General features: G+C 38.6%; 2 protein-coding genes across 2 annotated transcripts in view; one reads left to right on the top strand and one right to left on the bottom strand.

The window, feature by feature from the left end:
• ANKRD45 (ankyrin repeat domain 45) overlaps positions 1-8,569 on the bottom strand; it is a 334,657-nt gene extending 326,088 nt beyond the window's left edge. Inside the window, exon 1 of the mRNA XM_044085235.1 lies at positions 8,392-8,569. The gene's annotated coding sequence lies outside the window, so the exon portion shown is untranslated. The remainder of the gene's footprint in view (positions 1-8,391) is intronic.
• Positions 8,570-8,623: 54 nt separating this feature from the next.
• KLHL20 (kelch like family member 20) overlaps positions 8,624-13,266 on the top strand; it is a 1,442,445-nt gene continuing 1,437,802 nt past the window's right edge. Inside the window, exon 1 of the mRNA XM_044085231.1 lies at positions 8,624-9,031. The gene's annotated coding sequence lies outside the window, so the exon portion shown is untranslated. The remainder of the gene's footprint in view (positions 9,032-13,266) is intronic.

Genomic DNA, 13,266 nt, shown 5'->3' with positions numbered 1-13,266 from the left:
ATGTTCTTTTTTTCATTTACTTGCTCTCCCTTAAGACTTGTTACTAAATCAGTCTAAGGACTTTAATCCAGTCATTTCCCCATGCAAGAATGAGAGAAGGCACATTAATGTTTTTTTTATCATTCTTTTTAACCAGGCTTTTTTTTTAACAACACCGTGATTAAATTTCTTAAAACTAAACAAGAAACAGAGAAGGGAGAAAGAAAAGAAAAAAAGAGAACAGCAGCACCTCTTTACAATCGCCATTGCATTTAAAAATAACTGAATAAACTTTACTTTATAGCATGTAAAGAAAAACAATAATTTTGTGACACGTGGTTAAGAAAAAATATTTACTTAACAGTTAAATTTCTCCCTCCTCTTCCCCTTCCCAAAGCACTTTTCCAAACATCAATGACATGAAGTAGGGGATATGCTTTACAAGTCTATCAAATTCTGAAAAAGGCAAATATTTCCAGATTTTCTTGTTCTGTCATATTTCACAAATATAATTATTGCACTGTAATCCCATATTAAGTTACTGGTTTTATTATAGTTTATCTTTGAAATCCTGTCTCTGCTTCATTTCCAATGTACTCTTGATTCTTCTAGTCAACTCATGTGCTCCCTTCCTTCTCTCCAACATTTTCCACTGAACATTTTGAAAAGGTTTCACAGATACAGTCCCTCTGTGGTCTTTATTACCAGAAGAACAAGAATCAGAATCTCTTTCTGTTTCACAGCTTACTTTTTGTTGGACAAACTTTTGTATTTCATCCTTAGCATTTACTTCATCAAAAAATGATTTTGTCCCTTCAGGGAATAATACCTTGAAGACAGCTGGCTATAGCAGTTTGAATCTCACTCCTGCAACTTGACATTCCCTGAATAGTGGAATAAATTTGCTCTTCTTTTGTCTGGTGTACAAAGAGTAATCATTCTCCACAAACACTCTGCTGTCTCCACTTTCAGTGTGTTGTCCTTCTGCCACCGTTTTGTTAGAATCAGCTCCTTCTGATGATAATATTGCATCTTTGCTATTAAAAGTCTAAGTTGCTTTCTTATAGCCAGGTTTGGAGCATACACACGATGTGCCCTTTCAACTAACAACTCCTGCTGTGGAATACCAGTCCAGTTTTTTATTTGTGCTTTCATAAAATTAATGCAGGCTGTTCCTTCCAGCTTCTCAGGTATAGCTGAAAATCTCAGGTTTTCCCTACATGCTCTATCCTCCTAATTATATAATTTTTTTGAAACATCTCTTCCTGAGCAGACTCATATTCGGCAAGCCTTTTCTTCATTTTGACCTCTGATTTTTGCAGCTTTATCATCTCATCAGAATATCTGTTTAAAGCTTCTTCCATTTTTTCCAGCCTTTTGTTGTATGTGTTGATATATTCCATCAGTGTTTTGTTTATTTTAACCAAGTGTATATGCAGTTGTCATATATCTTCCTATTGGTTATTGGAAGTCATGTCTGAAGGTTGCATTGCTTTTTGCTGAACAGCTGCAGAACGTTCCACAGTCAGTGTTTCTTCCTCACTTTTTGTAGCTAATTTTTTCCAGGTCTTCTGTATTTCTTTATGCCTGGCATGCACTTACTAGCCAGTTACTGAAATTAACCCATAAACACAAGTCTTCTGGCCTTCTCTGCTGAGTTTCTGTTTTCTCATTGGGAGAGCTAGAAATAAGCTGTAACTCAATGTGCATCCATCTTGGAAGTCCAGCTCTGGTAGAGTTTTTAGTAGAATCTAGAACAGAAGTTGCTGTTAGGAAAGGAATACTTAGTAGAGCAGAGAAAATATTGCATGATAACTACAAAATTCAATCAGAGGAGGTTAGAAAGGATTGGGAAGAGAGACTAGATAAGTAGTTCACAAAGGAACAATGGGGGGATATATGTATGTCTCCCAGATATGCAACAAAGTCTAGATGATTTAGGATTTTTGCTTGGAAGTGTTTACATAGTTATTTTTATACCCCAAGTAGACTCCAAAGAATTTCCCTCAGGTAGACAGCAAATGTTGGAGGTGTGATGGGAAGAAAGAGGTAACTGGGAATATATTTTCTGGGAGTATAATGAATTATCAGACTTTAAAGATTCCCTGCAGACTGTTCTGTCAGAGATACTGGGTGTTGTAACTAAGAAAATTATTTTCTTCAGCTAGGAGTCCAGTTATGATGGCTGCCAAAAACAACTACTAGAAAATGGAAATCAAAGTCTAAACCAACTTTACTAGAAGTAGCAAAGATAGGAACAGAGATAAAACAACTGGAATTGTCATCTTTAGAAAAGGGTAGGAACAAATTACATAGGAAAAATGGGAAGTGTGGGAGCAATACATGCAGAAGAGGAACAAGGTTTACATGAAGGCAGGATATGAATGAGCTATGTAATGGTTGACTAACAATGACTGGATATATTATAAGTGATGTGCAACATTTGCAGCTACAGTTGTGTCAGCATGGTTTGTAATGTATAATGTTTGCAACTGAGATTATGCCGGCATGGTTTATTTTAATTTATATGAATGTAAGATTGCCCATGTCATACATGATAATTTAATAAAGATGTTTCTTGATTAAAAAAAAAGAAAGTTAAAGGAACACTGGACTTCCAAGTTGGCTGCACACTTCAGATCTCCCAGTGTGAAAACAGAAACTGAGGAAAGGAAATGCCACTGAAACCATTTTGGGGAAAAACTTAGTTACTGGCTAGTAAGAACACTGTCTGGATGCCAGCAAAGAAGAAATGTAGAGAACCTGAAGGGAAAATGCTTGAGAGAGACAAGAAAGCACAGGAGTTGACCAGAAGAATCAGGAGTACCTTAGACTTGAACCAGCAAAAGTGAAGAGGAAACACTATCTGGGAAGGATTCTGCAGCTGTTTAACTAAAGGAATTTCAGGCTTCAGCTCCGATTCATGAGATGGCTTCCAGTAATTTAGAAGAAAGATAAATCAGAAGTACTCAGACATGATTAAAACAATAAAACAATGAAGGACTATATCAACTCAAATAACAAGGGATGGAAAATGGAAGAAGCTTTAACTAGCAGTTCAGATGAATTGATTAAACTGCAAAATTCAGAGGCTGAAATGAAGAAAAAGCTGGCTGAGTATAAGGCTTTTCAAGAAGAGTCGTTTACAAAACAGTAGTATTAGAACACAGAGCACACAGAGAAACACTGAGATTTTTTGCTGTACCACAGAAACTAGAAGTAACAGACTGTATTAATTTTACGAAAGCACAAATAAGCAACTGGACTGGAATTCCACAGCAGGATTTGTTAATTAAAAGGGTACATTGAGTGCATGCTCCAAATGTGACCATGAGAAAGCAGCCAAAACCTACATTAGTAAAGATACAATCATAGCAGCAGAAAGAGCTGATCATGAAAAAAAATGTGGCAGAAGGGAAAAGTATTAAACATTGGAGACAGCAGAGTGTCTGTGGAAAATGATTATTCACTGTAGACCAAGCAGAAATCAGGAATTGTTGAGAGGCAGGTATGAGATTCAAGCTGCTGTATTGCTGTCCTCAGAGTATTTGTTTCTTGGAGGATGACATGTTTTGCTGCAGAACAGGCTAACAAGGAAATAAAAAAGTTTATATAACAAAAAGTGAGCCAGCAAACAGGATAGGAATCTGATTTTAATTCTTCTGACATTAAAGTCCATAGAGAGACTTTGCCTGTGAAACCTTCTCCAGTGTTCTGAAAACAAATGTTTGAGAGACAGAAAAAAGCATAGGAGTTGACCAGAAGAATCACGAGTACTTTGGACTTGAATCAGAGTCTACTGTTGGAGGAAAAAGACCATCAATACTGAAAATAGAGAGCAGAGAACAAATGTTAAGACTATAAAGCACCAATCACATTTGTGAAATATGGCTTGGCAAGAAAAAGTAGCTGAAAAAGACTGGACTTTTGTTGACTTTTTTAAATTTGCAGAATATTATATTTGGGGTCTATATTATAAGAATGAAAGCACTAAATTGCGAACGCTCCAAAGATCAAAAATGCCGGACCTCGAACTTGCTATTGGTGGGGGCTGCACCCCCCACACCCCCTGCTAAATATATATACCAACTCCGAGATTGCACTACAGTGAGGAAAGGGCAAATATTCCAATCTTCACTGTACTGCGATCTCACAAAAAGAACTTTGAGGTCTGGCATTTTCGATCTTTAGAGTGTTCGCAATTTAGTGCTTTCTTATGATATAGACCCTTTATTCATAAAGCAGCAGAAATTATTTTAAGAACTAAGCCAACATGAGAATGGTGAAAGGAGATTTTGCCATTCTGGACTGCAAGACTACAAGAAGGGGTACAGAAAATATGCAAGAGCGGTCTGGAATTTACTGGAGAAATCTGGCAAAGGAAACAAGGTACTGGGAGCAAATAACTAGAGAGGGGAAAAGTTAATAGAGTGGAATAAGGCCAAAAAGGTGTCAGGACTGCAGGCTACAGACTGCCTTCCATACCTGTGATTGATATCATAGTATAGGCAAAAGAGAAGAGACAGGAGAATCCTAATTGAAACCTGCTCTGGTGGGGTTTTTATTTGAATCTAGGACAAAAGCTGCTGTGAAAAAAATGGATAATTAGTAGGGCGTAATACAAAATATTACACGGTGACCATAAGAATCAATCAGACGAGGTTAGACAAGATTGGGAAGAGAAAGTAGAAAAAAACAGTTTTCAAGAGAACAATGGGAGGACATATGTATGGTTTCCAAGGATGCAACAAAATCCAGAAGGTTTAGGGTCTTTGCTTAGAAGTGTTTGCATAATTTTATACCCAGATTAGACTTCAAGAATTTTTCCTCAGGTAGATGGTATATGTTGACAATGTGATGGGGATGAAAGAGGCAACATTGAACATATGTTTTGGGAGTGTAATGAGATAGTAAAATGAAAAAAAACCCTACAGAGTACTCTGACAGAAATACTGGCTGACCAAATGACTGTAACTAAAGACATGATTGTTTGAGCTGGGACACAGGATCTGAACTTATTAAGTTAAATTCTGTTGGCTGCCAAAAAGCAATTACTAGAAAATGGAAATCAAAGTCTAAACTAATTGTATTTGAAGTACTGAATATTGTGAAAATAATAAAAGAGCTGAAAGAAGGATCTTTGGAAAAGGGAAGGAGCAAATTATGCAGAAATAAATGGAAATTGTGGGATCAATACAAGCAGAATAATGTTCAGAGGGAGAGGTGAAGTTTAAGGGAGGCAGGAATTCAGCAATTTATGTAATACTGGACTGATTATAATTAGAAAGAAAGAAAAGATATGTGATGTATATTGCATGTAAATAGAACATTTAATATGGTTTATTTTCTTTTCTGATGATGTATCTTTCCCCATATCTTAAAGTAATAAATGAATAAAGGTGCTAAAAAAGGAAAGTTAAAAGGAACTGTGATCACTGCATTTATATTGTTTTATTTTCTAAATTCTTTTCAGCAAGTTTATCATGCCATAATTTACAGCATGTGCAGTCCAAATTGTGTACCCAGAATGTAGTTGATTGATGATCCCCTTTTAATTCACAACTACATAACAAAATACACGCACACATGAAAAGTCCTAATTACTATTAAATACTGTCTTGTTACATTCTGTGGTTAAAAGGGATAAAGAAATAAAAAACATTATATCACATGAATTACTTCAAACTGTGACAGCCCATGTCTCCATACCATGAAATCTTTCTCTGCTGTACCAATTCTTTGCTCATACAAACATTCGTACATCTAACAATGAAGCCTACTGTTCCTGATCCTCACATATCCCCCGAAATAGCTAACCTCCGTATTCCAGACTTGACTGACCCCAGTAGTATGACTGTCACTTTTTGAGTTGCTTTGCAACTGGTTATGAGTGAGAAAGGGTCTTAGCTGACCTGCTTGCATAATGAATAAAAAGTACATTTGACATATAATAAGAGCACCATACTATGCTATGTGAACTATGAAGCTGAAGTGGCAATTAAGACTGCTGGGCCAAGTTAAATGGATGCATAGGCTCATCTCATCACTCAGCAGTCTGTCAAGGAACTTAAGGAAACAATAATGATGCTTAATTAGTTTACTATTTTAGGGAACTTTCATTCAGTATTTTATTAGTTTTACATTACTTGGCTATTCTCTGTATACCCCAGATGTGATTAATTCAAAGGTAAAAAGAGTACTAGTCATTGACTTCTTGTACAGTCAAACTGCTGGTCATCCATGGCTAACACAACCATCACATATACCCAGTAAAACATTATGGCAAGTCATAAAGCAAATATTTTGAAAAGAAATAAAGCATGGACCTTTAAATGCTTTTCTTATAATGATTCTTTTCCTACACATGTAAATAAATAAATAATAAAAACACATGAGTTGTTTGATACTTTTTTATTATGCTGTTTAATTACCACTTAGAATTCTCCTCCCCACACTGTACCATTCATCAAGAGAATAAGTTCTGTGTGCTAGCTAACTAACTGAGCCTCAGGACAAAGAATAATTATTGCTGTCAGAGAACTGTATTCTACCAGTGGAACTAGGAAGAACACTGACAAGTTGTTTGTACTGACCAGCATTCCAAAGCAACACTACATACCTTTTTATTTATTTTGAACGTGCTAACTGGGGTAAAACACTGATCCTGTTGGAACTATTTCTGTCTCAGCCTGGGGGTATACACAATAAATACTCTACATAGCATTTATACAGAGTGAATGACAAAATGCAATATACACATGTATTACATACAAAGTGAACATCAGAACTGGCGTGAGGGGGTAATAACTACATGACATTATATACAGAGTAACTAACAAAACACAATATGTATACATACATTATATACAGAGTGGATATCAAAGTTGGCATGTTTAAAGAATCACAATGAAAAGTACAGTCAGAGCAAGCTATGTAGAGGAAAGTACGGTAAAAGAGGTTAGCAGACAGAGACAGAAAGCAAGCATTTTCATTTTCCTTGAGTCTTCTTTTATTTTATTAGTTCTTATCAGAAAATGTTGAAAGATGAATGATCTTTAAGAAAATAAGGAAGATATTCCCATAGTTTGGGACAAAAACTGAGAAAACACAGTCTGTGCCCTTAAGCTTATTTTGTGTGTGGGTGTGAAAGGTGAGGAAAATAGAGATTATTTTGTACACACACACACACACACACACACACATATATATACACACACACACACACATTATATTATATATATATACACACACACACACACACGCACACTCAGCACTGAATGACTGAGTGCGGGTATGGTTTATTATGTGTAAAAATTACTCGGTCGTGCAGCGGTTGGTGTTGTCGTCTCACAACAAAAGGTTCTCCGTTAAATTCTCGGCTGGAGCGCCTTCTGTGTGGAGCCTGCATGTCCTCCCCGCAGTCGAGGCTAGCACCTGTCCCACTTTGCGAGGGACAGTCGCTCCTTGGGGAGTTGTGGCCTGCAAAAAAAAATTTGAAAAAATGGCAAATGTCCTGAGATTGTAGGACAAAAATGTTCCTATAAAACAGTTATTTTGTATCTGAAACACCTAAATGTTATAAGAAACAGAATAAGCAACTAAAATGCTACAAGAATAAGCTGTTATTTAGGCAAAAAAGTGAAGTTTTGTACTTTGTACTGGCCGCGGGTATGTTATTCCTGCAAACTCTGACGTTTGTACCAAAAATGCCTCCCTTTGGGCAACTCAAAAGCTGGCAACCCTAGGTCGAGTGACGTCTAAAGAAATGCAGGTAGGTGCGTGCGTGAATGGGTGTGCCTTCTTTGAAGGTTGGGCGTCGGGCTGGCAACTCGGCACCGTAAAAATCCACTGCCAATCAGAAGCGGACCGGAGTTTCGCTGTGGCGACCCCTAACCGGGAAAAGCCGAAAGATTTAAAGAGATTGAATAAAACATATCCTAACTTTGGAGATATGTAAAAATGTAGCAATCATAAAGTCGAAGGACCACTTCATTATTAACTGCCAAAGCAATCATTAAACATATGTATGTACAATTTGTTTTGAAATTTACAATTTAGAAGAATATGATTAATTTTGCGTGCGCATCACACATGGCTGATAAACACGCTTCGTGTCTTACTGTTTGATATTGATTTATTCATATTTTATAAGCGTTTATATTTAGTTGTAATTTGCATTTCTGTGTAAAATGTATTTCTGCACTACTGCCTGTAAACGGGACCCCCCCCCCAAAAAAAAAGTTTTAGAGAAGTGCCTGGTTCCCTTACAAATGGAATAACACAATATATTTTACAGTTCTATCTGTAACGAACTCCATAAATATTTGAGGTAAAAATCTGCTAGCTATATTGTGTACAAACGCACAGAAGATTTTTCAGCAATGCAGTTCTTTAGCAAAGGAGGAACCTTACCCAAATCAAAGAATGCAATCGTTCTCACAGCTTCGACCAGTTTTAATTAATCAATGGGGATGAAAAAAGTTGCTCAGCAATGAGTACAACTATCACAGAAAAAAAAAAAAATCACCCAAACTACAGGTTACCATGACAACAGCCGCGTTGCACCGAGTGGGCAGGACTGCTGCAATCTAAACAGAAAGAGCGTGACTTCCGCTCTACAGCTTACGAATACTGGAAAGGAGAGTCTGTGGTGACTTGTGCAAATGATTTTTTAAATACTGCCCCCTGCTGTTGAAAGTGACACAGTGGATCGTCAACCCGACGTTTTAACAATTTATTCGGGTTTTCTGAGTGTCCCCTCCCCCACCGAAAACAATTGGAGGGCTTCAAACAGAGCCACAACGGGACTTCTTTGTGTCTTCTAGGTAACCGGGCGCACAAAATGGGTCCTTCTCAAATTTGTGGAACTTTTACTCCAGGAGTTGGCACTTTTCCTGTTGGGGAAGAGTTATAGCGGCGCACCAATTTTTTTATCTCACTGGGGACTAGGAATCAAGGACTGACAGGCAAACAGGGAAAGAGGAGTATTAACGGGGTTCGGGTGCGTTCTTTGTATCTCAGCTGTCCGTGCTGCTATTTATTCTTAAAACAGGTAAGTTACCAGGATCTGCATACCTTTAATCTGTTGCCTATTTCCGGTCTAGAAAGCATCTAAAGAATCAGATTTGGAATGTAGAACAACAGTAGGTTTAGGGCCCATGATTTGGAATGTAAAACAGCAGTAGGTTTAGGGCCCATGATTACACACATTCATCTGTATTTGTTTTCATTGTTATGCAGTAGTTACATACTCATATTGTTTATGAACCTACTTGTAATAGTTCCAGTTTAATTTGTGAACATACACAGGTTCGGCTGTTGCATGGTGAGCTCTGTTGTTGGATAGGTAGTTAGTTTGAACAAGAACGACCCCCCATCTAGCAACTGTCAAAAGTGTCCTGGAGGGAAATTCTGATTGTAAAGAACTTGAGGGTAAGTGAACTTTACAGCACTAAAAGCTGTGTTGTAGTCCCCAGCCACCTTAATACTCACCTGCACCCAGCAGTGTAGTGATGTGAATTTACTCCCATTCTTCTTCGTTGTATCTCTTGAAGTTGCGCAGTGAAGCCGTATTTTGTGTCTCTTGTACTGCCTATTGAATCGCTGAAATATACATTTTCCTTTTATGTGAGATCAGAAGCCTGAGGGGTTTTGTTTAGGTCAACAGTAGTTGCTTGGATTCATGTTGCAGTACTGACACCAGTGTATCTATGTTTTGATGAGATATTAAACCAAGGCATCCACTTCCTAGGTTGGCAACAGTTCAGATATGTTTAAAAGATCCCATGAAATTTATTGAAAAGAGTAGGGTATATTAAACTTAAAACAGTTTGTTTTCATAGCCAGATTACTGTTGGTATGAATGCCACCTCTGGTAAGATATAGCCTTTTTTCATTATCATGCATTTTTTTAAGCTTGTTAGTAAGGACTGAAGATTTGTTATTTTGGTAAAACTAATGCTCAGTATAGTTTTGCATACTTGTTTACATAATTAATTAGTACTGCAAGGTTTGATTATCTCAGCTTGTGTTGCCTGAGTGACTTTGAGCAAGTCCTTTAACTAGACACCGCTCCCAGGCTGAGACTACAAAAGGTCCATCAGTTGGTTCTTTTCCCAGAAAATAAATGCAAATAAAAAAATAAACAATTTTCCTATAGCTGTACAATAAGTGACAAGACAGGGCAGTTTGTCATAGGTTCATAGGTAGGTACTAGGCTATCTGCCCGAAGGCATTTATAAGCCTAGCCGGAATGTGTTGGCTTTCACCGCCCCCTTAGATTAGTTCCCTGTTCCTCTGTCCAGCAGAGCCATTGAAGTGCTCCCTGGGGTAAACTTTGTTTCCCATCCACTCGTCAAGGTTTCTCTTGAAGAGGGTTAGAGAAGAGCTCTGCCTAGTGTAGATTGGAATCTTGTTCCAGAGCATGGGAAGTCTCTGAGACAGGAATTTATCCCTCCAGCACGTCCTATTTATTGTTGTGAGGTTTAGATCCCTGGAGCGTGTGGCTCGAGGGGATATGGTTTTCTTTAGGTGGAGCATGTCCATCAATTCTGGGTTAGACATGGCTTTGTATGTCTGGCAGAGATCACCTCTGAGTAGGCGGTATGCAACGGAATACAGCTGGAGTTTCTTCAGTCGGGCTGCATAGGGAATCTGCTTGAGGCCAGTGATCCTCTTGGTGAGGAACTTATGCAGTCTTTCCAGTTGTTGCAGGTGTCTTGTAAGGTGCATCCCAAATGGGGCATTGTACTCTATGATGGGTCCGACGAGTGATGCGTAGAGGGGCCCAATGACCTCTTTTGATCTGGATGCAAACCCTTTTGTGATTAGGTGGGCCACATAGAAGGATTTTCTAACCACTTTGGCAATGTGATTATCAAAGGAGAGGTTACTATCTACTTGGGTCCCCAGATCCCTTATTACGTCTTCTGTATTTAGGGGGCTACCACCTATGTGGTAGTTTGTGGGTACTTTGTTTTTCCCAAAGGGGGTGACTATGCACCTTTTGGCATTTAGCTTGAGGTCATGGTTTTGACACCAGGTATCTGTCTCAGAGAGACCCTTTTGGAGGATGTCTGTGTCAGCCGAAGAGTCAATTATAGCCCCTAGTTTGCAATCGTATGCGAACTTGGTCAGCCATAGTCCTTCTGTGCTTGCCTGTACCTCTGAGAAGTATATGCCGAACAGGAGGGGTCCTAGGACTGAGCCCTGGGGACCGCCACTTGTAAACGGTTTAGTCAGACCTAGCTCCTGCAACTCTTACCATGTGGGTTCTGTTCGTGAGCCAGTTGGCAACCCATCTTGTGACGTAGGGGTTTATGTTCAGGCTGGTGAGCTTGTCTATAATACCTGAGTGGGGAATGGTGTTGAAGGCCTTTGCGAGGTCTAGTTAGGCTCTGTGGACCACCTTTCCCTCGTCTATAGCCTTGGTAACGGTCTCAAAGAAGTCCACCAGGTTTAGGAGGCATGATTTATCCTTAACAAAGCCGAGCTAAGTAGGGTCCAGTGTTTGGAGGCTCCCAATGTCTCTGTCAATGAGATCCATGATGATGCGCTCCATAGCTTTGCAGACCAAGCTAGTCAGGCTTTTAAGGCGACCGTTCCCAGGGTCTGTTGTGGCTCCACCTTTGTGGAGCGGAATAACCGTTGCTGTGCGCCACTCTGTGGGCACGTAGCCTGTGGAGAGGCTGAGTTTAAACAGTTTGTTTAGGTAAGGGATTAGTTCATCTTTGAGCCTGTGTAGGACGCAGCCTGGGACACCGTCCGGTCCCATTGATGCTATGTTTTTGGCTTTGGAGAGGGCTGTTTTAACCTGAGTGTCTGTGATTTCAGGGGCACTACATTCTTCTGGTATAGTTATGGGCCCTTTTGGGTTGAGAGGGGAATGATGTTTGCACTGAATTGGCTATATCGGTCAGTTCAGTGTATTTTGTACCATTCTGCACTAACTCCGAGCTCCATATTTACTATTAAACTCTAGGGGATAAATTTACCTTTACTTGACCACGGAAATGTTATGGTTAGCTGTAGATTTGTTGTGGTTGTTGAAATTAAGATTGTTTAGCTGATTTTGGTATAGTGTGCCTTTTTAGTAGTTTTACTTTTTTTCTGTTTTTTTTATCATCAAGGCACTCTGGAAATGGAATTGGCTGGAGTAGATCATTCAACCTAAAAGTTATTGATCAGAGTCTGTTGTTTGGCATTTTTTGTGATATAAAGTATTTACAATAATATGCTAACTTTAGTGTTGGACAGTTGGTGTAGTGGTTAAGGTTGCAAGCTGTAGTTCCTATGTTGCACGGTTTGATTCCCTCACCGTACTGTATGACCATGAGCAAATCACTTCATCAGCTGTTGCTTCCAGGTAACTCCTGAGAAGGGACTGTTTGCCCAGTGGGCCTATCTGGTTAGTAAATGCATATGGAAAAGGGTTGGTATAAAAGTATAGGGTTTGATTCTGAGCTGGGGTGTTTATCTTATAAACAAAAGGTGTAGGATTTGATTCTTCATGGGATAATTGGCTAGGCTTTAAATGGCCCACAAGGGCAGTTAGCCTAGTACTAATCTGTGAATCTATGCATGTTGGGTGATCCTGTGGTAGCGTATTTGTTTGCATGTAAGAGTATTCCATATTGGTATGCATATTTAACTTTGCAAACATGTAAAGAAAACTATTAATATTGTTTACGGAATCTATGATGGACTGCTGTTACATCCATGATCGTCTGTCTCCTTTGAGCCCACTATGTATTGGATAGATTCTACTCCCCCCATCTCTAATGACCATGTATAGCATAGTGTATCAGATGACTAGTAAGAGCATGCTTACAAAACATAAACTTTATTTAACAATTTTTATTATATAAGGTGTTCTGATATGTTTAATTTAAGGATTAAATCAAAGGGGTATGTGTGTGGACACTCCATTACTGCTGCACAATTTCCATTGTAAGAGGTTTTCTTAGGTTCTCTAAAAGATCATTAGGATGCTTGGTAGATGATCACTGTGTAACTTGATATGTTAACACCCATTAAGTCTTGAATTACCATGTTCATTGAAGTAGGGCAGTATGAGAGAATTTTAATGTTTGCATATGTTGAGATATTAAAGTGGCCTGATAGTGTTCAGTTAATATATATCACACTGAACATGTTTGGGATCTTGAATGCTTTGTGTTGAGAACTGTTCTTTCTTGTTTTAAGTTTAACTAGTTGTATAATTTTGTAACAAGCGAAGGCAGTTGTGTAGGGAAGGAAAGGCAGTCTTTGCTGCTGTAGTACATAGGA

The sequence above is a fragment of the Protopterus annectens genome, chromosome 10.part0 (assembly GCF_019279795.1).
Source record: "Protopterus annectens isolate FY-2018-M chromosome 10.part0, PAN1.0, whole genome shotgun sequence".
In the NCBI taxonomy this organism is placed as follows: domain Eukaryota; kingdom Metazoa; phylum Chordata; order Ceratodontiformes; family Protopteridae; genus Protopterus; species Protopterus annectens.
The sequence above is the reverse complement of the archived record's forward strand: the minus strand, read 5'-3'. Positions and strand labels throughout refer to the sequence as shown.